This window comes from Chaetodon trifascialis, chromosome 4 (assembly GCF_039877785.1).
Source record: "Chaetodon trifascialis isolate fChaTrf1 chromosome 4, fChaTrf1.hap1, whole genome shotgun sequence".
NCBI lineage: Eukaryota > Metazoa > Chordata > Actinopteri > Chaetodontiformes > Chaetodontidae > Chaetodon > Chaetodon trifascialis.
The window spans coordinates 15,856,387-15,883,137 of record NC_092059.1 but is presented as its reverse complement, the minus strand read 5'-3'; the positions used below and the strand labels follow the sequence as shown (position 1 = coordinate 15,883,137).

The 26,751-nt window shown below is 44.1% G+C and overlaps 1 long non-coding RNA gene across 1 annotated transcript in view; it reads left to right on the top strand.

Annotated features, from left to right (window-relative positions):
- Positions 1 to 2,688: 2,688 nt before the first annotated feature.
- Positions 2,689 to 26,751, top strand: part of LOC139330702 (uncharacterized) — a 28,588-nt gene continuing 4,525 nt past the window's right edge. Inside the window, exons 1-2 of the long non-coding RNA XR_011602144.1 lie at positions 2,689 to 3,009; positions 15,445 to 15,565. This is a non-coding gene — a long non-coding RNA (uncharacterized lncRNA). The remainder of the gene's footprint in view (positions 3,010 to 15,444; positions 15,566 to 26,751) is intronic.

The window sequence follows — 26,751 nt, the reverse complement described above, 5'->3', positions numbered from 1 at the left end:
TTTTAAAGAGATGGGGTTAACAGCTTCGAAAAGCTCCTTTCGTCTCAGCAAATTATGCTAAGTGTTCACAAAACATTGGTCTAAATATAGGGCTGGTATGCACAGCAGATTAGCTCGCACAGTGATGGGTCTATAAGACGGCGGCACAGAGCTGTCTTCCTTCTTTGACTGGCACCGCTTTGAACCCCACTGCTCAAATTCACTCCACAGTGGATATCTGCGAGTGCATGTGTGCTTCTACCTATTAGCCTGTCTGTGTATCTTCGTACACGAACCAAGGGTGAATGGTTTTTCTGTGTTCAGAGCAAATCCTATGTGTTCGCTTGAAATCGCTGACGTATGAGGCATACAGGGCACCGAGGTAGAATGAAAACGACGCTACTGGAGTTTATTTTAGGGCGAGACCACCTTCCTCTTGGCTGCTAAAAGGCATTAAAGAAAAACCGGCGTTGCACCTCTTGGGGCTAACTATGTCGTGCAGGCTCGAAACACCCCGAAAACACTGAATGGTTCGTCTTGCTCAAGTCCTATTTCAGCGAAGGCGCCCATGCTCTAATACTGGAGTCTTGCCTTTGATGTGTAATCACACATGCGCATGTCTACCACTCACACAGGCACAATACATCTGCTGAGATAAAGTGACTGCAGTGTATGACCCATTTTGCAGAGGCAGGGTTTTACTTTCATAACGATGGGGTGTGAGTGAGCGCGTGTGTGTATGAATGCATAACCGGTATCTTACACTGGGATGATGCAGCACGACAGGCTTTTAAATCTTGAAAAGGAAGTGCTAGGTTGGTTTCTGGTAAAAACGCTACTGTCACACGTCCGGTCATAATGCCGTTAGCCATACACCTCCCCTGGGCGACGGGCAAGCCAGCACTGAAAGTGGCGAGAAAAGGGGAAGCATTATCTTGAGTCAAAAAAATTCAGAAATCTAGTTCAGGGGCTGTATTGTGAAATATATTTCATGTTACTTAAGTGTGGCGACAAGCCTCGAAACCCCTGAACATGCTCCTCAAGCAGTTAATAATCATTGTTTCACGGTGTTGGAATAGCGAAGCGAAGATAATGTTTTGTGTCGAGATAACGCGTCGCCTTATTCCTGCCGCCTCCCGTTAACGCACGAGACAAATGGAACGGGCGCATCGCCTTGGAGCCATCCAAATGAGGGTGTCTGCCATGAAGTGAAGTGAAGTGAAGTGAAGGAGGAGGAGGAGGAAGAGGGCGGGGGGGGGCAAGTGCCACAAAAATCGGGGAGCGGCTGCTCGACCCTCGCGGCGCATCACGGCAGCAGTCAAGTGAATGTGAAAACAAGAGAAAGCTTTGCGGAATATTGATTTAATGCCGCAGCCTGAGCAGGGGAAGATGCGCGCTCCAGATTACGTGCGCTCTATTTCCCACCCATACAGAACCTTGAGTTCCACTGCCTCCACACTCCAGAGAACCACAGAGAGACACAGAGAGGACTTCTTTTATGTGCTGTTGCCCTCTGTGACACCCAACTGTGTAGAAAATCAATGTGGAAATACAGAACAAGGTAGAACAGCATTAATATGTAAAACATATCAAGCTCCCTTTGTTTCTATACATGTAAAAGAGAACATCAAGGCATCTTCTCACTGCCACCTCCCACCACAGCACCTATAGACTGCAGCCCTTCCTTTCAATTAGCTCCCTGTCTGCTAAATAATAAATCAGCTTCAGAACTTATTAGGATCAAGCAATGATCGCAAAGGTTGATTTAGGTCTCTGCCGTGGCACCAGGACAACACAGAGTCACACCAGTTCTCATTGTAGAAGCTGACTGGGTCATTTTAGCGTTTCTTATGTTGTGGATGGTGAATTCTCTCTTTTGCATTTTGGCTTCTTCTTTTTTTTGTATCAGTTTTGATCATCAGCATGTGAGGATTTCTTGCATTTGAGCCATTGTGGTTCCTTTGTTAAGTGTCCTGTTAATACAGTTCCTGACGCACCTGTGTTGGCTCATTTATCCAGGAGCACAATGCACTGAATCAAACTATGTGAGCCTCAGATTAGATGATTAGTTTCTGTTCTGGGAATCCTGTACATCACGAACAGACACGAATGTCTGTTACGTCATATTCAAATCAGACACAAGCATACGCATGTGTTGAGGTAGCTGAACTCTGCAGTAAAACACTATTGACTGTTAGCCGTGCAATCAACAGAAAAATTCTTATATCAATGACATTTAAGGGTTGAAGGTTGATTGACTGCAGTCTCAATGGGAGCACAACTGCTCCCTCGCTGTCTTTTTACACGATTTTGGCTATTTCACGGCCATTTTTACCCTTCACCATAATGCTGAACATGCCCAAGATCACGTGTCCTCATTCAAAGCGTCCATATCTTCAACTTGACTGCAACTTAAAAGTTGACGTGTAGACTCACCACACTCTCATTCATTGGTCTTTTTTTTTTTTTACAGAGAGCAAACAGAACGTGTGCCTTTCTCCTCGCTGTCCTCCGCGTAACTCTGTGCGTCGATGACAAAAAACAGAAGATCTTTGGAACAATTTGTTACTTACTGCCCCCCCACCAACCCCCCCGCTGGCTGCTGAAAATTATGAACAGTGAGCCGCACTCACATTCTTGCGCACAGCCAAGTGAGGAGGCGCCTCCGCTCCCGTCCTGGGCCAATGGCGCACAGAGCAGCCTTATCATACTTATCCCCGGCTGGCCAATGGCGCACCTCTCCCCTGCTCACATGACGCCTTTCTGTGCGCTCCCTCTCCTCTCAGCGCTCAATCCCGGCGAGTGCAGGCATCACTGAAGATCTGACACCGGCGGAATCGGACGTCCGCTGTGCTCGGCAGAATTAACCAGGTGTTATCTAACGCAAACTTTATCGCCATCTGATGAGGCTGACCGTCCTGTCGATGAGATCGACCCTGCTGCGCCGGAGGAACAGACTTTTTCCGTCTCCAAACCACCGGAGAGGCGCAGGGGCGAGACAATAACGCCCAGAAGTTATTGAAATGAATCGTAAGTAGGCGACGTTATTTTTTCCTCTCTTTTAATCGCTTATTTACTGCCGCCAGGAGTAAGTAGTAGTTACATTTATACGCGACTTCAGTTTTAAACGTGTGACTGAATGTGTCACTTTTGTGCCGTGTGCTTTCTGTCCTTTTTTTTTTTTTTTTTTTTTTTTTTTGTTTACATCTAAAGGAGAATTAAACATTTCCAGACGCTTCAGTCTTTTATTGTGAGACAAACGTGACTTGACGCTTGAACGATCTCGAAGTTCGTTTTCTCCTGTCGACAGTCTTTGTGCGCCTCTGTGAATTTTCTCGTTGTGGATGCGTGGCTGTCTGCGCGCAGCGCCATACCATGAAATATAGATAAAAGCACACGGTAAACCCGCTGACCCCCAGACAGGCAGACTGTGCAGCCGGTCCACACGGCTCAATGAGGACAATTAGTGGGGGACGAGAGAGGAAAAAATGGAGTACTTGAAGCGCAATAAAACAGGGCTGCACTTCACTTCAACCCGCTAGGCAGGATAAGGGTGGATCTTCAATAACCTATTGTGACATTTCCAATGCAGGATACAACAAAAAACAAAACAAAACAAACAAACAAAAAAACGTTCCTTAAGTTTGTGCTCAGGTCAGGCTCTGAGAAAGATGGTAACTATTAATTTCCTTCACAAATGAGTTGCTCCACCAAACAAGCATTTATGTCAAATTCCACTGAATTTGACAGACACTCTATGAGGTCATGTCATTCACTGAACCCTTTAATTGATTGGAAATTAGGGGGTAGCGAGGTCAACAGAGGAGGGGGGGGGTGTAAAATTTATGTACACTTGGGAGTCAAAGCAAAAATGGGTGCTCTCTGATTTTCCATGAATTTTGCACAATCAGAGGGAAAGAGCGGGGGACCGGGGCCATTTGATGTTTTGAAAGACTTCAGATGGCTTTAATTAGGACCTATAAAATCTGTCTGCCCCTTTCTCTGAGGCGGCGCTCTGGAGGAGCGACAAGGGAGGGGAACTGACAAAAAAAAAGAAAAGAAAAAGCAAACGATACAGAAAGTCACTTCGGCAAAGGACTGTCTAATCAAAATTTTATAACCCTCCTTTTTTCTTCTCGTGGCTCCCTCCCTTGCCTCCTACCCTCCCTTCCTTGATGCTGGTGGTATGTAGGCAGCCCTCTTATTCCCTCTTTGTCTGGCTGCTGTGTTATCTATACTCACCCCCCTCAATCCTCCCACTACCCTCAACCTAACTACCGCCTACAGTCGGCCTGAGCCCAGACACCTGAACGCTAGACATAATGATCAAGAGAAGTTTCCAGTCTGTCTGGGGCACAACCAGTTGTTTAATGTTTTCTTCTTCTTCTCCGTCTTCTTCTGCTTCTCTTTTTTTTGTCCTCCTGCTGTCCTGGCTGGCAATCAAGACACGCAATGTTGTTTGTGAGTTTGTAGTGCGTGTGTGTGTGTGTGTGTGTGTGTGGTACAGGGTTGCAGTTTCCTCACTACTGCTACCGTTGCTGCTGCTGTGTAGCCTATATGGATCTTGGATGGAGTGTGGGTGACTCACACAGCTGCAGTACACACACTCATGAGGAAACATCAAAGACTTCTTCTGTGTGTGTGCGTGTGTGTGTGTCTCAGGGTATGTGAGAGAGCGAGATTTCAGCTATGCTGTTTCTGGTACGTGTCTGCAAGAATATAGGTATGGCATGGTGCCTGTAGTTATTTTATTCTTTCTGTTTTGTTCAACTCGCTGGGGTTTATGCGCTGTGCTACTTGGCTCTTTTTAAAAGCGTTAATTGTACTAGATCACACACACAAGAGGCTCTGAAGCTTAATGATTTCCCAGTTTTTAATTTTTTCCAGCATGATGATGTTAAACCTGAGTCTTGATCTTGGAATTTAAAGGGACTGGGGTCAATGAAACAGTGTTAATCCATTATTAATGAATAGGAGTTGAATGTTTCGAGCTTCAAAAATAAACATTTAATGTAATGCCTACTTGAAGATTCCATTTTTACTCTGCTGGAGGTTTTAAATGAGGCCCTCTGACGGTGGGTGTCTTTGAGTTGGGCTTTAAGCCGAGGTGGCTTCTGAAGTGGAGCAAAAGGAAATGCAAAACACAAATTAGAGGTGGGAGTTGGTAAAAATGCTCCGATATGTGTATTTATGTGATCGACAGATTCATCTTCAAGAGTGTCCTCCTTTTGAGGAGTACACGTCTTTGTTTCTCGGCTTGTGTTGGTTGGGGATTACGTCATTTGGCTGCTGCTGGTTTAGCTAGATACCATTAAGCTAGCTTGCTTTATGGAAAATGGCTGGTTGGAGTCTTTGTTCGACATCTTTACTTGACAACACACGTCAGAACAAGCAGAGCCGCATGCAGTGTTTTTCCGTTTCAGGTCCAACGAGCCTAATAATTTTCATCGCGTATTCGGAGTTGTTTTTCTCAATGATGTCCATTTTTGATAAACTTGTTTGTTGGGAGATTATCCCCTAACAGCTGGAATGGGCTCTGCCAACCATGTAATCTTCTCAGTGTTTTGAAGAGCAAGTGTTGGTGAAATTTGCACAGAGCTTCAGCCGAAATCCTGCCACTTGTTTGTGTGTGTTTTCTGAAAGCTGACTCTGTGTATCATGGCATCAAGGAGATTGAGGATGTCTCTTCCTCTGCCTCCACCCTTTGAAGGGGGAAGCAATAAAAAGCTCAATGGGTGCAACAAGCTGTTCTTCCCTCCTACACTTTGAGGCTTTCTACCTGGAGATGAATAGGAGGCCCCTCCATAACGAAGGGGGAGAAGAGAACATTTTATTGAAGGCTGAGGATGTGGGGGGATGCGCCATACCTTATAGACACTTGGTGTGAAATAGTCCAGTTGTACCAGATTACAGGATAGCACCGTCTACTGAGTTTGACGTGAGAATAATTGTTATTTTAGGTTCTATGAAGGCATCATTTTCTAAATCACTAATCTGCCGACATGTTTGAGTAAAAATGATGTAAATCTATTAAGGTTTAAGTGGGTCAAAAGGGTGTTATGTAAACATTACCAAATTGTCCCGTAAAATCCTGCTTGAAGTAAAATACTGTCTTCATAGTGTGATAATACAACATCCATGATAATGACATTGGACAATCACAAAGCCACAGATTAGGATTTTAAGTAACCAGCTTTATGCGTGAAGGAGTGAAGTCATGGTCAGGAATGTAAATGGCGGAGTCATTCAATTACCACCGTGCCCTTTCCTGGGAAAAGTCCCCAGCCGTGAAGAGGTTAATTGTTTTTGAATCTCCATCCGAGGGGAGAAAATGGGCGAACGGGAGGGATAATTGAGCCGCTGATAGTTGAGTGGATTATGGATTACTGTGCCTTTCCAAAGGAGAAAGAAAAGGAGGTGAACGAGAGACGGAGGAGAGAAGGGAAGGAAAGGCCCATGTTGCGTGATGCAGCCGCAGGGGTCGTCTGGCCTTCTTTTGGAAGAGGGAGAACTCCAATCCTGTTTAGCCCGCGAGGTGACCCTTGACCCCGCGCATGCTCCTCCCTGCTCCAGGTGCAAGCCCTCAGTGCTAGCAGCTCACACACAGCAAGCTAATTTTTCACACACTCTGCAAGCACTGGGGGGAAACGCCGTATGAAAATGCGGACTCTTTTCACGTTTTCGCCCCCCTGCTTCTTTTTCTTCATGGCATTCTATTGTCAGGGGTTAAAGATCCCAGCCTGCCTGTCGGGGTGGGGGAGTGTTGTGATAATATCAGGCCTCCTTTTTTCTTCTCCCCCCTTCCTCTGAAATATTTTCTCGGCAAGAAAAAGGATGGCTGTCTTTAAACCTGGGGAGAAACGACGATCTGACATGGTGCAATAATCACAGGAGTGCTAATCAGAGGGATGTCGTGTATAATTACTACAGTGTTTGATAACACCACAGCGAACCACCTCAGGCCATTAGCGAAAATTTCCCGATGCTATTAATGGGTGATAATAAAATTCAAGAAAACCCGGATGGAACGAGCCCTCTGCATGGCCCACTGGTTAAAGCACTGTAAGGTTAATGAACCAATTTACATACTTTCTGCCGCCATCTGGGTGAAATGACGAGGCAGATGCTCCCCGCTCAGTACTGTTACGTTGTGCTGCTCAACACAGAGGAATGTGTCAGGGCCACAGAGGTTGATGAGCACATTTCACATTCAGCTTGTGGTCAAAAACAATGATGAATGAACAGGAAATCGTTGCTGCTGGAAGGTCCTGGAGAAATACACTGAGCATCGACCTGACTGCTTGTGTAGAATGTGTTTAATTTCATTTAACCCCGTTGTAAATGGGTGAATAATGAGTGCTTGGTGGATGCTAAATGGGACTGCTGTCAAATTTGACTACAACACTGCATCACCAGCCTTAGCTATTGTTCTTCATAAAAAGTGACGCTCAAGTGTGGATCATAGCTTGACCCCTCCCCAATTAAAAAAAAAAAAGAAGGAACGTCAGGGAGAGGGGAGTCATCTGCAAATCAGGCGATGAGAAACTCGACAGGCCATCCAGAAGAATCACCATAGACGATGCCGGGGACTGGGGGCAGAAAGAGGATTAGTGTCTGTCCACCTCTCTGCCATCCTCATCCGGGTGATCACATTACAAATAGAGCATTCTCGAAGCGCTCCTTTTGCAGGGGAACACAATGAGGTCTGTCGGCGATCAATAAAGCAGTGTGAAACCAGAGGGATATACTTTAAAAATCAAAGGCGCTGGCTGGCATGGCCATCATCTTGCCCCGTCTGCTGGAATCAGATAAGGGAGCGGGGCCTTGCAGGAAAGGTTGTTCGGCCCCAGGGCTGCTTGACTTGACGGATATCCCCCCTACTGGCACCCGTTGCAGACTGATTTCATCTGCAAATGGGAAAACCAAAACATTTCTGTATGCATCTGGTCCCTCTCTGATACTGTACATGTGGTAGAACAGCTGAAGGGATAGATGGGTAAAAGGGAGCATAATATATAATCCCCGCAGCGTGTTTGGGGAGAAAATTCGCAGCTATTTCTCTAAAACCTCTGTTGTCCTCCATGGATGATGGCTTTTACCTCATGCTTCACTTACATGATTTAAAGAAAATAAAATCACCCTGGTTTTGGTTTGACAAAGTGTCAGAGCTGGTGCGAGTGTTCGTCTCAGATTAGCTCTTTGTGCCGTGAGGAGAGAGAAAGACGGGGTGGGGGGGGTCAGGGACGGGGGAACAATACCGCCGCGATCCCAGTTGAAAGAAATCATTTGCACAATTTTATGAAAGCTGTATTTGTCCGGTCGGATGGTTCTATCAAAGCCCAACAGCCACGGTGGAACGTGATTTAAATGACGGGTGAGCTACAAAGCCGGCAAGATGTCGGGTTAGAGTCATTTCTCAGCTGAACGCTCTCCAGGTAAATGCAGATAATGCGCTCTCGAGTTTTTCTTTCTCTTTCTTTAAGAAGTGTAATTTCTACAGATGGCTCTGAGCTGACACCAGCGCTGCCAGAGCTTCTGTTCTCAGAGCTAAGCTTGTACAACATTTATGTGGCGAAGATGAAAAGACATCATGGCTACACTTTATGCTTGTAAATTCATGCCTGAAAAAGTAGCTCAGTAAAGCACTGAATTTCTTGTTCTTAAAGTATTAGCAGTGATTTTTTTTTTCTTCTAATTTCATCCCAGCTCTCTTTCCTAAAACCCTCTTTAAACTTTAAATACCAGGTGGTAAACTTGCATAGGATGAAAGTTCAGGTAAGTGCACAGTACATGTAATAAGAGGATGAATGCAGTTTCTGCGACTCACTTTTGATTGGCCTCGACCCATATCTGTTGTTTTCAGTTTCAGAACCCCCCCACAGTATTTCCTGGTGACTCACTTCTTTCCGAGCCACTTGTGCTTGAAAACTTCTAAGGATGAACCACACATATTCTGGGTTTTATCGTCAATGAGGGACCATTGGGCATAATGAAGTTCTGTTTCCCAGCATGAGTTTGCGAGGCTCATGATTACAAATGCTCGTCTCATTGTCTCCCATCATCTCGTGCCTAATTGAAGACAATATAACGAGACAACGGGGTCTCGCTCATCATTCTGCATCAATGGCATGCTCTATGGAACGTGCCAGTCTGTTAAAAGCGTGGTGGCGGCGGTGGGAGGGGTGTGTGTCCGTATAGATACTCGACTGCGCTCGAGCTTGTTTAATTTGGACCAAGAAGATGGACAATTAAACTACAGCTCCCGGGGGGGCTCTTCATTTTGGTCAGCTTCCCCACTTCACTGCCGCACCGCTCTTGTAAACGTTCCTGGATGTGTCTGGGTCATGCGTTAGGGGTTGGAGTGGGGTGTGTAGACAGGAAGGGGATGGGGCGGGGGTCTGCCTCTGGAGGGGTTGTCTCAGATGATTAGGACAACCAAGTGGGGAGAGTCCCTTAGCGCCCGGCCTCCTTCACCTCCCTAATATGCTCTGAATAAGTCCCCCTCCGCTGTGCGTTTGTTGTGGGGTTTGGCGGGAGGGGGGGATTATGTCTGGCCATGGTTTAGGAGTGTTTGTCATCTGCCCCCTCGAGGCCTGCACCGGCTCCTTTGTCTGAGCATCAGGCGTTGGTACAATGTCAAATCACACAATATGCCTACGCAATCAGGGCATCTCGGGTTAGGAACTGACACAGGATTTCATGTCTGGATTTTTCTTTATGTCAGTAATTTCATTTTAAGGGTTGAGAATTAATCCAGTCAGTTTACTCAATTTACTTACAGTTTTAATTCAGAAGAAAATGCATATTTCTGCTTCTTTTTTTTTAACCCAAATCCGAACTGTACATCACTTACATACAGATTAGAAGTCTTTTTAACCTTGTTAACATGCCCATGGAATGATATTGATATGCTAAAAAATGTATCAGGAGCGAAATAAGTAGTTAATGCCATGATTGGACCAATGACAGGAAGGTTTCATATGTCAAGAAACCAATCCTGTTAACTTGCAGGATGGGGCGTTCCATTTCATGATAGCATAGTCGAGCCTATCTATAACTGCTAATGTGACACTGTAGATACATAAAATACAGTACATTGCAGATCTGATGCATCAACTTGTAGCCGACCCTGTACAATTTGTTGTTCTTCGTAATTGGTTTCTGATTCAAACACGTGTGGCTGAATTACTCCTATATCACCAGTTGTCATTGTGAAGTTTACAGTAGTGAGCAAAACAGAACACGAGCAGAGCTCTGATGGCTTGTTGTTGATGAGTAGAGTTGAAGGTTAGCAGATACGCTGAAGTTGCAGGCGAATGGTGGAGGAGTGGGTGGAGGTAGAGGCAGGGACTATTTGCATATTCATAGCTCCATGCATACTAAATGAATTAAAAGGTGCAGAGGTCCATCTAAGCCACGTTGAGGCAAAAAAGGGATTTTTTTTTTCATGGAAAAACTTCTAAATATGTATTTTTGAAGAACAGAGGTGAGTTTCTAGACCAGGAGAGGAACTTCTAAACAGCTACTGCATCATGTTTCTTGCTCCACTCAGTAGTTGCATTGTCTTTTTTTGTCTTTTTTTCTTCTATTTCAGTAAATGACTTTGCGTGACATAAATGTGACATCGCATGAGGATATTCTCAGAATGTTATCCGATGGAAGCACATTGGTTTCGTTATGAGTCGCTTCCAAATCAAAACAAGAGCTCTGCCATTTTGCACCGACGTTCGGCAGTCATGCAGAGAAAAATCAATCACAGAGGAGGAAGCAATGCTCATTTCTCTACAGAGGTATCATTAACGAGAATGCTTTGCAGCCACAGTTTGCATCTTTGCTAATCTACGATTGCTAGTGTGCAAAATCCATCAAACTCTTTAACAGCCTTTTTTCTAATCTGAACAATGAGTCGCAATGGCATTGTTTGTTCCCCGTTCTCACAAGGCTATCACTAATGCGCTCTTCTCCACATGTGAAGGCTGATGAAAAGCAGCTGGAAACTTGCAGGGTGCCACCAAAAGAAGGAAGAGAATTGCAGTATTTGCAATGCTTGATAGCTAAATAATGGTCAGCGATATAGAAGTGTAACAGTATGGCAGAATTCACAGGGTTAATACTTGCTTTCTATCAGCTTACATATATATAGTGGCCTATTCCTGGTGCCTGCATAGTCTGTAATTAAGTTTAATGGTCTCAAAGGTGTTACTATGGTTTCACACAGTGCATCTCTATATGAAATTTGAAAGAAAGATTCATTCATCTCCACACAATGGCGAACAAAGAGGGCACTGAGCCCCGGCCAAATATCACAAGTTACATTGAAAACAAACAAAACGGTCTTGCTGCATACTGAAGAGGCAAAACCTCCCAATGACTGATAACAGCTCTGGAGGATTTAGGCGCTGTGGGAAAAATGGCTTCTGTGGCTTTGCATTCAAGTCACTTGGCCATTTTGGAGCACCAGGAAATGACACACATTCCTCCTTCCCAGTAACAAAATAAACCCAAATCCATCTTCCTACTATTCCTGCACAATAATGTCTACAATTTCAGTTTTAATTACTCCGCTAGAAATCGTCAAATTGATTTATGGGCTTGATTTCACTGCACTTTGGGGACCGTTTTATCAAAATCGGGCTTCAAATAAAGTGGACCTTGTGATTTAGAAATTAAAGGTTTCTTTGAAAACAGCATGCCTGTGTTCCTCCATAATAGCTAGTGATAGAAATGAAAAGGCGCTGTTGTACGTGGTTGAGTGTTTTGAAATCTTGCAGTTTGTGCAGAATAATTAATGAGGAATACACACTCACACACACCTTCTGAAAAGGTTAGCAAAAATGTAACCGCGTCGTTCAGGTCTGGGTGTCCTGAATCATATAGCGACCTATGGGAACACTATACTTTTCCACTCAGCATCTCTCAAGTCGAACTTGCTGCTAATTCTGACTCAGAAAGGTACGCTGCATTGACTTAGTATCACATTCCCTTGTGACCATATACAGCCCCTCATAATGTGCATTCTCCAAGGGCGTACCTGCCTACTTTGCAGATGAGTAAAGTCAGGTGGATGAGTTTCGATGACACCCAACGAGCTACTTTTGATCATCTTAGCCTTCGCCTGCTCTTGTGAGTGGCAGTTTCAGGTGTTTCTCTTACAGCTGTGGCCTCAGTCTCACCAGTGTTTTATTTGGCAGAAACTATTTCAAACAATGAAAATATGAGATGTTCACTTGATCTGCCCTGCTTGTGGAGGTTTTTTTTTTTTAGCTTCTAAGTATTTTCCACTTCATTTGACTGTGCCTGAAGGTATATTAAACCTATTTTCATAAATAAATATTCTGGAATAACCTGTAAGATGTTTTTTATAGCCAGGGTTTTAAGGAGTGTAGCTAGACACATCAGCGGCAGTGCGTGTGTGTTGGGGGGCGAGGGAGCAAGTAATTACAGTTGTGTGTGTAATTGCATTTTCCTGGATTTGGGGTGAAAGTCTCATCTGACCAATGGAAATGTGTTCTTTGGTGCTTTTTTAGCCTGCTATTGCATTGTTGGAGTGGGACAATAGTTGTGGTATCAAAGCAGTTTCAGTCTCAGCATGATATTGGTGGATATTAAATGCTTCCAAAATTAGTTGCACCACTTCCCACAACCCAGAGTCCTCAAAAGCTGCGAAAATGATGGAATTTCACTGAATTTTGCTTGCATGGAAGCACAGAAATTCAAAAACTCCAATGTTACGTCTTTTTCGGTCGCGGAAGAGGTTTTAGGAGGTTGGGGTTAATACACCGGCAAATATATCAGTCTATGTAAATCATCCATCAAATGGAGTCTGGTAATACAAGAAAGCAAATCTGGTGCAGATGATCTCTGTGTGGGCAGGAAGCCTTGAAGGTTTGCATCATGTCTGCCACGTTCTCCCTGAGGGCAGTCTAGCTTCCTTACATGCAGATACACACATGCACACGCATGTACTCACGCAAGCCACCGTTTTTCCTCACAGCGCGGCAGGAGCCTGTCTTCATCTGTCCTATTGATTGATGAAGCAGGCACAGCTGGGTGTCCAAGAGAGGCAGAAGTCTAGATCAAGGCTATGAGCTGCATCACTGGCAGTCTCACTGCACGCACACACACGCGCACGCATTCACACCCACGCACGCACACACACACCCACACACACACACACACACTTTCACTGTCTCTGTCATGCTCTCTCTGTGTCTGTCACAGCAGACACTGTGGACACAGGCAGCCATGACACATACGTGTACACACATGCATACTGAGAGACATGACACACACAGCAGTGCTGACACGCACATGTCGTCATAGCTCATAAATACACCACATCACACACTCACACACAGAATGAATTAGCATGGCTTGGCTGCGCGAGTGCCTAAACTGGACAGGCGTTTTCTATAAACATAATGCTTGTAGATTAGTTGGGGTTAATGATCCGAGCTGCCACGACGTCTGTGTACGTGCGTGTGTGTGTGCGTGCACGTGTGTTTTTGGCTAGGGGGGAAAGGCGCTGCTTTACTGCGCTGTCTCCCTCACTTCCAAATGAGACATGCCCCAGGCACCATTACAAGAGCAGTATTTATGATATTAGAGAACTGGGTTTGCGGTGCTAGCAGTGGTACCATAACGAAACAGCTAAAATTATGTCTTGACTAACCTCAGTGGGCAGGTCCAGTATTTTCTTTGCATAAATGAGAAATTACAAGTTGTGTACTTAAAGGCTATTTTTGCAAATCGCTTGTTGGACTATCACGCACATTATTTCTGAGCCATGTAAATGTAAAAGCCAAAGAATTTTTTTGTTCTTTCAGAGCTGAAATAAAAAAATCCAAAGTCAGAGCTTTTTTTTCTCTCTCTCTCCTCCATCTTTACTTTGGTGTTTAAAATTAGCTTCCTAGCCCAAACCAGAAATAGTCTTCTGCAAACAACTTTCAGTTAACTGGAGTCAGGGGGTTCAGTGAGTGTGCAGTCCCTCTAAACCCACCTCCCTCCTCCCCACAAGCACTCTGAGAAGCCCCTCACATGTAATGCTGAATGGACAGAAAAGTACAGGAATCAAAGAGAAGAGAGACAGAATGGCTGAAAAAAATGACTGTAAGACCCCTACGCCCCCCCCCCCCCACCTACATATTTTCTCCTATCCCTCCCTCCTCCATCCTTCGTTCCCTCCCTTCCTCTCCTCTGGCGTTCCTGTCGAGGCATGCCTCCATCCCCACCAACCAGCATCGTCCGGGGCAGGGCGAGGGGGCAAGAAGAGAGGAGGGGGAGTGTGTGTGTGGGGGGGGCAAACAAAGGAGCACTGTTGATGCCTCGCTGGGGTTTTGGGGAGGGTCGACACCAGGCTGGAGAGGGCGCGGGTGGAGGGGTGCAGACGGAGCAAGAGTGTGACTGAGGAGGTTTATCATTAATAATAGAGATTAAAATGAAAGGGAGGGGAGCAGGGGTGTCTGCTCTGTTCAGTCATAAAGAGGACAAGCAGCACCAGTCATACACACACACACACACACACACACACACACACACACACACACAGTTTGCAATGCAGCAGTTAGTGAGTGTGTGTGAGTGTGAGAGATAGGCGAGGGATGGGGACAGGTCATTGTTTCCTGGCCATTGTACAATATTTGCTTAACCCTCATGCTTTATCCGTGCAGCTGTATGCTACAAATGAGATGGGCGAAGAGCGTGTGTGTGTGTGTGTGCAATGGCGGCTGTCACAGCTGTTAGCAATTTCATCAGTGCACTGTAAGACACCCCCTCCACTCTCACACACACACACACACACACACACACACACACACACACACACACACACAAACCCTGTCAATTTATGCAGCAGCATGGCCGCGATAGAAATTGCTCTCCGAACAGCACAATTGTGCGTCAACTTAGTCTCCGCAAACAAAAATTGAACGACGCAGCAACAAGCCAACGCAGGTATGCAAACTGTAAATGGCAATCATGCAGCCATATTGGAGCATAATAATCATCATCCTGTGGCTCCTTGTCGCCACTGCTTGCCAGTCAAAGCTCCCTGACCCCAGCGTGAACTTCATTCCTCCTGACTTTAAGCAATCTCGCTCGACTCTTGCGAATCCAGCGCTGCTTGTTGTTGCTCATGATGAATATATGTTTTTTTTAAATAGTTGCTCAACACTGAAATAAGACTTAAGAAAATACATGTTGACTTTCTTTAGGTTACAAACCGCACGGGTTTGTAATCTCTGTGCCTATCTTGTCCACACAATCTTTTCACACGCTGAGTAAAGAAAGCGTTTCGAAAGAGAACTGAGTTTTAGAAGCAATAGCTGGAATCCCACAAGGCCCGTCTCCATGAATGCTTTTATTTATTTAGTTTTCCTGATGTGGGCTTGCTGGTGGAGATGTCTCTATTGCACTCGAACAGTTTCTAAATGGTTTGCTTCCCCTTTCTGTCCTTTTCCGTTTCAGGCCACGAAAGCTGGCACGAGAAGAAGAGATGGAGCGAGTGCTAGCAGCGCTATTCTTCACCGCTGAGGGAAGGAAGGGAAGCAGAACGCAACAAGGAGAAGACAAGAGCGATGAAAGAGCGGTAAGAGAGCTGGGTTTGCCCCAGGGTTACACATTGTCTGTTGTGTGCGCGTCTGTCTGTCCTCTGTTGCCCTTCCACCTGAGTCAGCTGTGTACTTGTGGTGGGTGTGGTGTTAACATGCATGCGTGTGTGTGTGTGTGTTTTTGTTATGTGTATGAGTGCTTTCTGTGTGTGTCCCTGGCCTCGAGCCACAGCTGCCAGGTGAGGAACGACCGTCCTGGCTCAGTCACCTGCTGCACTCCCCCCCAACTTTCCTATTGTCTTTATCTCTTCATCTTTTTTCCACTCAGTCATTTCTCTGTACTGAAACCCACCAGAAATTCTCATCTGTATCTGTGTTGATGTATTTCTTGATTTATATGATTAGGACTCTTGGAAATGCAGAAATTACACAAAGTGGGGCTGTTAACAGGAACTGCTTTCTTTTCTTCTGTTATCACGCCTGTGGCTAACCGATGGAAGCCATCTTTAATTAAAAGTCATACACTTGTTTGAAGAACACAGCCGTAGAAGAGCAGTCTAAAATCTGATTTCTTTGCACATTTTAATATTTTAATTTGATAGGTAGGTGTTTTTTACATTTAATTCAGAATTTATCAAGAATTTTGTTTAGTTTCCTCTAATCATCGTAGGCAATATGCATCACTTTGTATTCAGAAAACATTTAAACTAAAATCAAGCCACTCAGTAGAGATGGAAATTCTAAGGAAGACATTATTTCATGTATTCTTTGGTCATTAATATTGTATATCCAAAAGTAAGCACATAAGTGGCATCATCTTATTGAATCTGTATCCTTCTGTGTCCCGGTGCATCTGTGTTATCACAGATGTTTAGCCCGTTCCTTTTTTGTGTCAGGACACAGAATCCATTTCGTGTTGTGAGGATTTGATCTTTTCTCTCCAGCATCCGTTAAAATTGTGAAAAATTCCAACGACTCGGGGAAGCGGGGAGTCAAAAATAAAACATTACCTTGGAGAGCAGAACAGCCAAAAGGCAAAACACAGGAGTGAAACTGGGAAAAGAGCCACCTTATTGTCTTAACTGTGTTTGAGCGGATCCCAAAGTGAGCAGTCTCTCAGAGAGTCTCTCTCTCTCTGTGAGGCTGGAAGCAGCAGTAAATCATTTTCTGCCATGCAGGCATGGCCAGAACGGCTGCCACCGTACACAGAGAGGGAGATGGTTCAAGACGAAAGGCAGCGAGAGGAAAAAGAAAATGTTTTTTTTCTCAGTTCTTGTCATTCTCCTCTCTGAGGAGACTCTTCAACCTCAACCTTTCACCCAGAGGGTTCAAAAGCAATGGTGTGATTTTTTTTATTTATTTATTCATTTTTGCTATTTTTTTTTTGGATCCAGTCCATAGACGATCCACTGCACTTCATGCAGGAGATTACTATCCTACTATTCTCACTTATCTAGCCATAAATCTAGGTCCTCTATTCTATATTCTTATTGTTGTGACACTGTAGGCTATTTCAGTGGGAATGTGCAGGATCTGTTTTTCTTTCTCTTTGGTGATTCAGTTTTGTGTCTTCTCTTTTTTCCTTCCTTTTTAACTTCTTAACTAACACCAAATACAAAAGCTTCAACGGATTTCATATTAGTTTTAAATACTATCACAGCACAACAGTTGTTAACAAAAGGCCAAAATGGGGATCCAGAGGAAACAGGATTCAGTGATCAACACACTTTTCCAGAAACGCTGGCCGTCAGGGAAATGAACCTGTAACTTTTCTATTACATGACAAAAACGTACCTCGCCGGGGCGCCCCGCCAGCACAAAGGTTCTTTTCCATCACTCTCTTTTTCCTCTGTCCAGGTGTCTGAACGGTGAACTGTATCTCACAACGGCTTTGCAGAAGACAGAAGAAAATTTAGTTCAGCTTAATTCAGTTCAGCTCATTTCATCTGAACCCAGTCCAGTCGAACTCAATTCTCTCTTCTGGCTCTTTGTCTCGCGCCCTCTCGCACCTATTTTCAGCCTGCCTTAGCCGTGTAATCTTCGCACATTTTCAGCTCCCTTCGGTTCTGTCCCTCTTGAGTGACCGCAGCCTCAGAACAGTCCTCCCCTTTTCTCAGGTTTATACACATTCAACTAGTCTTTATCTGTTTTTGCATCTTTACATCGCTGCCTTTCTTTCCTCCATCTGTGCTAGATGTACTCACACTGCTGTTGCATATCCGAAACCTGTCCACAACCACCAGAAAAAGGCAATTCCACCATTTTAAAAAGCGGGAGATGATGAAGGAAGAGGTTAGGAGCGATGTGGCGGTGTAGAGCCATGAGTTAAAACTATTGCCCAATGCCAATAGTAATTGTTTTTAATTATTGGCAACCCTCACCTTTTGAATCTGTCCGAATCAGCGCAGACAAAGTTTCAATGTTTTGCACTAGTTTGAGGAAGAAGTGCCTTCTGCTTCTTCTTTCATCATTCTTTTGATGGATATACTGTATCAACCTACTGGGATCGGTGGAGTCACAAGTTGTACAACTACACACAACCCCATTGTTTCTAGAACTCGTCAAATGATGCAAGGGTAGTCTGGGGAAGAAAGAAAGGAAGAAGGTGGAGGATGTTGTAAGCAAGGATCCAGACATGCCACTGCTCTTTCCTCTCCCCCCTTTTTTCCTCTCAAGTGTGTCTGTCCTCTGCTCCGGTGGAAGAAGGTCTTTCAGGAGCAGCCGAGTCTGTCTAAGCTGGCTTTAGAAGCTGCAGGACTCGAGAAGCGCCGTGGTTCTCCTTTGCCGCCTGGGTTGTGTATACTGAGGCGGGTTTGCAAGACTGAAGCCACAGTGTGTCACACGGTCTCATATTTCAAAAAAGGCATATGGGAAAATGACAGGAAAATGAGTCACTCCGTCAAATCATATTGATTCACTGCAGTGACTGGGGGACAGAGCGAGTAATTGTCAGTTACACACTCGCAAAATAACCGGCAAATGATGGACGATGGTTTACAATGGTGATGGTTTGGAGGGGGGGCATAAAAGCGGGCATAACGGGCATAAAAGCCTGATGGACAAGTGTCGAAAATGGTAACATTTGTGTCTACACAAAGGAAAGCATAGAACAACAGAGTGCTCCTCTCTCAAAGCACCCCCCCCCCTCCCCCAAGCAAAGACACCCATCAACCACCAGGGGATTAAAGATTAGAATGAGACCTCTTATTGAGTTTGAAGCCGCAGCAGTTTCAAAATGGGTGGATGGATGGATGAAAGATTGATGGGCATGAGGGGGCAGAGATAGAAAAATTACAACAGAAAGAAGGCGGCTGGTAGACAAGATTTCAAAGAGAGGAGGAATCAACAAGAAAGGGGAAAGGGTTGTTGGTGGAAAAGATTTCAAAGTGAGCATGAGAGCATTATCTATGAGAGAGAAACAGAAAAGGGAGCGATAGTGTAGAACAGCGGTGAGGGCCAATGGAGCGATGCCTCTAATGTCTTTATAAGGCCATAAAATACTGCACTTCCTGGCCTCTCTCTAATTGCTGCGAGGGATGGGAAGGGGGGAGACTCGACTCTACCTGCCTACTAAATGAGGCCTCTAAATCCTCACTGCTTGGCCTTGGGGGCTTTTCTTTTGGATTGCTACGCCAGCAACATGGATGCAGAGAGAGAGAGAGTGTGAGAGGGAGCAACTCAGAAAGGGTCTACATTTGATTATTCTTTATTGTTTTTTTTTGCTTGAGATTAAAGTTGAGAACGAGAGAGAGAGAAATTCAAAGAAAGGCCAGAAGAGATTTGGGGAAATTTCAGTACTTTAATGATCCCCTTAAAATGATCCTAGCAGAAAATAAAGGTGAATGGAGAATGACAGAATGGGGAGTGAGAGGAAAAATCCAAAGACACAGAGCTAAGAGTAAAAATATAATGTACTTTAGGCTATTCCTAATAATAACTGCTTGAAAATAAGGTCGAGAAAGAACACACAGAAATAAAGAAGCAGGGGGAGAGGAGGATTTTATTGACTCAGTGGGAAACGACCGTAGAAATGGCTATGCTTCCCCGAGGAGCTGTATGCTGAACTCTTCAAAATGTGAAAAGTAACGCTTGCCATCATTGGAAAAGAAAACATTTTCATTTCATAAACTGCTTGTCTAAGGGACCCTGCCCCAACCTCTAACCCTCAAATAAGCACAGTAACTCACAGAGCCTTCAGAGGCAGAGGAAACTGTGGAAAGGCAGAAAAAGGCGCAAACTCACTCTAAACCATGCCCTACATACCTGCTCACGGACGCGCCATTAGGATCAATATTTGTTCCGAAATGAGACGGCATCAGCTTGAGAACAGTGATCGCATTGTGAAAGGTTTGGGACCGTGACTCATACGAGATAGCAGATGAAAAAATAAGCCTGGAACCACATCCAGGTATTTTATATTTATTCTAACCAGATGTCCACAGATGGATGGATCCGTGGACAGAATGGGAGAAAAAAAAAACAGTGTTATCTCTTCTGTCATCATATTTCAAATAAAACAATGACAACAACAAAGGCACCACACAGTCACTAGTAATGCATTATGAAGTCATTTTTAATCATTTCTGTACCATTAAAGGTCTGTTCTCTTTGTCACCGTTGACTCGTTCTGCACCACGCACATTAGGCCTTCCCTCTATATACTGCATATTCTGAATGAATGGTAATTTCGGGCTTGTTTATAAAAATGTAAATTCCACTGTTAATTTTTCATCCTTTGTCACTGAGTGCACGAGCTGTGCTCCTAACTTTTGCTTATTTTGATGGCTGGAGTTCGGGGCTGTATTGTGTCTCAACTTGCCGCGCTACAGGAGCTGTATAACAGTTGCCTTTTTTTTGTGCTGGGTTTTATCAGTGGGTGAGAGAATGAAAAGGAGTCAAAGGCAGCCCCCTAAGCTTTCCATAATGCGTCCCGCGAGGAGACAAAGGGCCGCATTCACTGCTGGGTGTCGATAAGACCTATCATTAGTCTGCCATTGGAGGTATTACCAACACACACAAACACCCGTACACACACACACGCATACAGAGTGCAGTAGGGTACTTACTCCTGTACCCATTCTCTTTTTCCACATACACACGCATAAATATTCCATGCGTGCCAGAGGAGTGAAAGAGGCAGCCAAGCTCGACTTGAATCGAATAAAGGCAGAGGAGTGGACCCCCTGCCGCTTTCCCATCACAGCAGAATTCACTCAGCCACACATGGCTGGGGCATCCACGCTCAGCCATAGCCCATCTGTGTATGCATGTGTGTCCCTGAGTATGTATGGCTGCAACTGCTACGACATGCAAAGAACACACAGGAAAACGAAAAACAAAAGAATGTTTGTACGGACCTCTGTCGGTCATTCATGAGGGAGAATCTAGGTTAGATTAATGGCCGTGTATTTCCATAACAGTGCACTATATAAGTGCAGCCATTATCCAGAGGACTGATGGCTTTTTTTGTGCTGGAAGAATGGCATCGTTGTAATGTTGTGTGCCGTAAAGTACTTTGTCCGGTAAAGCAGGCTAGCAGACAAACTCCGCACGTGGTTTAAATGCAGTGAAAAGGCCGAAGGAGGCTGCCAGACGTCTTGATGATAGAACTCCTTGTTTACAATAATAATACCGATGTCTCAGAATTAATGTGGTATTGACTTATTGATGATAAAACGCTACATGTAGTACATTTACTTAACGAGACAGGAGTAAAATTAGGTGCAAGAAGAGGAGGATGGTTGGGTTTCCTATTAAGGTTAGAGTGTGTGTGTGTGTGTGTGTGTGTGTGTGTGTGTGTGTGTGTGTGTGTGTGTGTGTGTGTGTGTGTGTGTGTGTGTGTGTGTGTGTGTGTGTGTGTGTGTGTGTGTGCGTGCGCGCGCGCACTCAGAGGAGGACGACGGCACTGCTGTCTAGGTCCTAAGTAGATGATGGACTGTAGCTCGTATTCCCATTCCCTCTCATTAGCTCAGCCCCACGAGAATATATGAGGTTACTTACCTTCCCTTGCTCTGAGTTCCCGGCCAAACGCCAAGCGTTGGCTGAGGGTCATTAGCTGCGCTGCTTGGAACAAATGGCCTTCGATAGCATCTCAGCTAAAATACAACAGGAGCAGATTAACCCCTTGATCCTTGGAGGATAGCATATTGAAAGCATTAGGAAGGAAGGAGTTGACAGGGGTGATCATCATTTTTTTAGCCTTTTCCATCATAAACCAGCTCCTTCGTGCTTTTATTTTCATATATATATATATTTTTTTTTTTCACCAGATTTTAAGAGTCCTTTTTTGGGGGTGGCGGGGGGGGGCTTTGGAATCTCATTGCACTTCAGCTAAACATCACAGTTGTTTGCCTGAAAACAAAAACCGCAGAGAGAAGTGGGCAGAGGATCAAAGCCCGGGGAGGATTTGTCTGGCAGATAGTCGCTGGGATCCTGCCTGCGTAGACTCTCTCTGTGTCTTTATGTCTCTATGTGCACACCACTAGGTTGCCCCCTCGCACTGCCAGCTTGAAAATTATAGATCATGAAAAAGAACAGTGCAGTCACAACAACCTCCTCCCTGGAGCAGACGCCTTATCCTTATTACAAAGTGCAGGCATGTGTGTGCGTGTGTGCGCGCGTACACGCCGTCTTCCTCTCCTCTACGTGCCTGGCTTTGTGCAGGTTTTTCATATTATTGGTATATCATCCCATCTCTTTTGATACAGTAAACAATTTGCCACTTGATTTTCAACATCCTGCCGATTTTGTTATCAAAAGAACCTCTGCAGGAACTATTAAAGTCCGGGATTTATCACAAGTCTTCGGGTACAGCAGAAGATAATCCAACAATAAATGCTATCAAATCAGATCGTCTGTAACCTCGGCGAAAGTATCTCCTCCCCGTACTGAAAAGGTTTATTCCATCTAAGGTCAACGTGTTCACCGAAAAGTTCTTTCCATAAGGCCTCGCTGAGGTTTGTGGCCTGCTGGTTGGGGGGGGTGGCTCAGATGTCAGTTTTGGGCAGAAAGACACACCCAGAGGATGGATATAATTAAGACTAGTGACTCTTTTTTTTTTTTTTTTTTTTTTTGTGAGAAAGGAGGGTGTTTGGGTAACTGCTCTGGGTGGTCTAGCACTACATGTCTGTACTAGTTTTATTACAAACAGGCACAATATGGTAAGAACACAGACGTATCCTGACAAAGCACAAAGATCAGTGTGTGGAGCGTTCAGACATAAAAAGGTAAAGAAATGAAAACAGCCATGTCATTTGAGTACTGGCCTGTTGGTTGTTTGGACATGGCGCAGGAGGGTTTTTTTTTTTTTTTTATTTAAAGCAGAATTGATCAAAGCCGTTGGCAGACATACATGACATTCATAGAGGAACACTTACAAATGGTTATTTTACTTCACAAAGAGCGACCTGTGACTCAGTGCCCTCTGCATTTCATCACAGAGGCAGCTTTAGCAACTTTCAGCGTCAGGCCACTTGCCTGGAAGCCTTCCAAACACCTTTCATGCTGGTCTTTACTTAAACTTTTACAATTAGTTAATTGATTGATTAATTCATCGACAGAAAATGAATGGCCAGCTACTTTGATAAAGGACTAATTGTCATTTTTCAGGCACAAATGTGAAACATTTGCTGTCTGCAGCTTCTTCAATGTCAGGATTTGTCGCTTTCTTTGTCATTCATGACAGTAAATGAAGAGTCTTTGTGGTTTGGACCGTTGGCTTGAGAAGAGACACAATCTGAAGGCATCACTGTGGGATCTGGGACTTTGTGGTGAGCTTTTTTTTTTTTTTTTTTTTTTTACATTTTACAGACCAAACAATCGATTAATCATGAAAATGATCAGCAGATTAATTAACACTGAAAATAATCAGCAGTTGCAGCTCTGATTGAATTGAAGCCATCTGACATGTATTTAAGGTTACCATAAAAGACAAATGCTTCTCTGCTCTTTTGGCTCAAAGAGGCAAAATGTTTTAGAAACTTCTTGGAAAGGATTTTTCCGCAGAGAGGAGACATCTCTTAGTCTTTCGAGTATCTTCCGTTTCAACCCTGGGTGGCCCAGTGTAGGCTGGAGCTCTTAACTCTTGCAGCGTCTGTGTCGTTCTTTGTCCACCGAGCCATGCCGGACCACAAGTACAAAATTTGCCTTCAATTGCAATTAATAACCTCTGGCTGGGTTTGTTTGCTCGACCCTGCAGCCTCTCTGTAGCGGTCATTAGACATAAGGTGTCGGCATCTTGTGACTGCTCTTCTTCTGACACAGCACTGTGCAGTTTGAAAACTCTCATGCTCACCAAGGAGTGAGTGTTGAAGATAAATGTTTGACAGGATACGCAGGATTCAGTCTTCTCTTAACAGTGCAGTTTGTCTTACAGACAGTGTAAAAGTTAAACACATCAAATGGTTTACACACAGCCTCTTTTCTGACACATTTGGAAACGAACTGTAACTTACGCGAGGCTTCCTTTGTTTTGTGGAAAAAAACAAAAACGGCAAGACCAACCAGTCCCACAACAAGCGCGTTTCAAGCACCCAATCCTGATTAATAGCATCTTCTCGTTAACACATAAACACCCCGCGTACCATCAAACCCTCAAACGTCCGTTAATTTGCAACTTCTTTTTTTTTTCCGTTCGCTTGAATTGGCTCATTTAGCCGGCAGAGAGAACACAGATCTTTATTGTTGCGTTTTGTTTTGAGGGGGCAAAAAACACATGGGTGGTCCCTTTTTTTAAATGCACTGAGCAGCACATGGATCTGTTAATGAGAGTGAAAATTGGTGACTCCGTGCCGGGACCTTAATGACGGTGTTGCCCTCCCTGGTATCGGCAAGTCTGCTTACTGGAGCTGAGAAAGAGCGAAGGATGGGAGCGGGGGGAGAGAAAGAACAATGAGACAGAAATGGAGAGAAGGGAGAGAAATGATGCAGGATGGAGGTGGTTAAGAAAACGGAGTGAATGCAGGAAGGAACAAACCGTGGAAAGGAGCAGTAAATGAAGGATACATTAGCTTGGCAAGACACAAATAGTAAATTGCATGTATATTCTGGCAGATGCAGGAAGTTGAACAGAGGGCAACTTTAGAAAGAGGAACGAGGGGGGCATTTCTTAGGCGGCATAAAAGGTTTAATTTTTCCTTCGGCTGTGGCGAGCAGCTTTCCTGTGCTGCCCCGTTTCACTGTATTTAACATCAAAGTGAAGTATGAACAATTGAGGCAATTTCTCATCTGGCCAAGGTCAATCATTGTTCTTTCTCTATGAATGTGGATCCGGCTGAGAGGAACCGTGTTTCACTGGCGAATCTATTTTAGCGAGCCACCTTTCAACAACCTTTTTGGCCATTTTTTTCCTTCTTTTTGGTGTGTTTTCATTTGCAACTAGATTTTCAGATTGTGCGTATAAATTCTAGGAAATTTCACGCCTATTTATTACAGCTGTGGTGTTATTTTCTGCATGTAGGCGCTTTCAGTAATACACGGGACTCATGTTGCATGAAATACGAAAGAAAAATAAGATTGATATGAGCATAAAAGATTACTACTGCATATAATAAAATGTCAAGGTTGACGTTGGGTCAGATCCCAAATCAGATTTCACATACAAAACTCCACTTCTGATATTTCCACAAACCAAAACTGGAGTTGGTTAGGACTTAGTGTATATATAACACGCTTTAACACAGCACATTTAGTCTTTGAGATATCTTGCGTAAGAAAGTCTTGTACCTGCCACATCTAACTATGAGCATTCACAAGAGTGTCTGAACCAAAAAAAAGTAACAAAGGACTCTGTGGCAACAGCAGGGCGCTCAAAAGAACATTATTATGGCCAAAATGGCTTAAAAACATTAATGAATATGCCTTCCACAGGAACTTTAATGTGCGTCTTGACCACAAATGAACCCACAGCTTTTCATAGTACACAGTGTGACTCATTATGAGTCACAATGGGAGACCAAATGACATTCAAATTAAAGAAAACATCATGGGATGCAGAGAATAACCATGACTGACTAATGGAAAACTTATGATGGGATCCGATACTAGTGCTAATACTATGACTACTACTGCTATATATTTTCTTTGTTTTTTTCCTTGCTGTGCAGTTCCCACACATCTCATTTTAACTTGGTCAGTCAGAATTTTCATACTTTCCTCATACAGATTTTTCTTTGCATTTTGGCCTTTTGTGCACTTTTAGCTCACTGAAAACGGAGCTTTGGAAAACTCCTTCCTGGTGAAGATGTATGGAAACTCAGTTTGCAGTGTTGACAGGGAGTTTTTGGTTTGTGACTGTGAGTGTGCGCAGTTATCTGCTTGGGTTACATGAGGCCATTTTAAGCAATGGCAGACGTGGCCAAAATAGTGCTTTAACCTTGCAAACGGGACTTTTTACATGTTTACACGAAAATGTAGAGTTACTCTTAGCGGTAACAGGTTTTTCCAGGCTTCTGATTGGCCAACATGGTGAACAGTTCAGACCACCATTCAGTATAGAGCCAAAATAATGTGTCAGTTAGTCAAATGGCAGAAAATGAATCTGATTTTGATGCGATTTGCATGTGTCAACTTGAGTTGGAGGAAATTATGACTTTCATTTTTACTGTTTTCTGACATTCTATTGACAAAACCATTGAACTAGATTATAATCAGCGGATTAGTCGGTTTCTTTTGACGTCTTGTTTAAAAGAAGTTAAACACACACTTGTCCTTTTTCTAATTTTGTTTGTATACTCGACCTTTTTTCAAACAAAGTAAATTATGTATTGGCTGAATACCAGGAAGGCTACATTAGTTGCCCCCCCCTGCTACATCTCCAGGTTGTACTGACTTTTCTTTTTTTTTTTCCTCCCTTTCCATCTGGTCAACTTAAGAAGTTGCACTCAGAAATTCTTTTTGATAATTCATTCTGTCTCAGTGCACATCACTCCCAGCCTCCTCGTGCTGTGGGCATGTCAGACACCCGGCTCTATATAATACATTACAGTCAGTGCTGTCATTATCCTGAAATTCTTTATTGTGTTTAGGGCAGATAAAAGCACATCAGTGACAATTCAGCCTTATTAGAAGAGGCACAACAGCCATTTCAACACAGTCGGTGTGCATGTTTATCAGGGTCTGATTTTAGTAGCTTCTATGGCTGATTCCATATGTTTGTGTTTGCAGGGGTCTTATTCATGAGGTATCACTGTTTTTTTCCATCTAAACCACCTAGCTTACTCCAAGC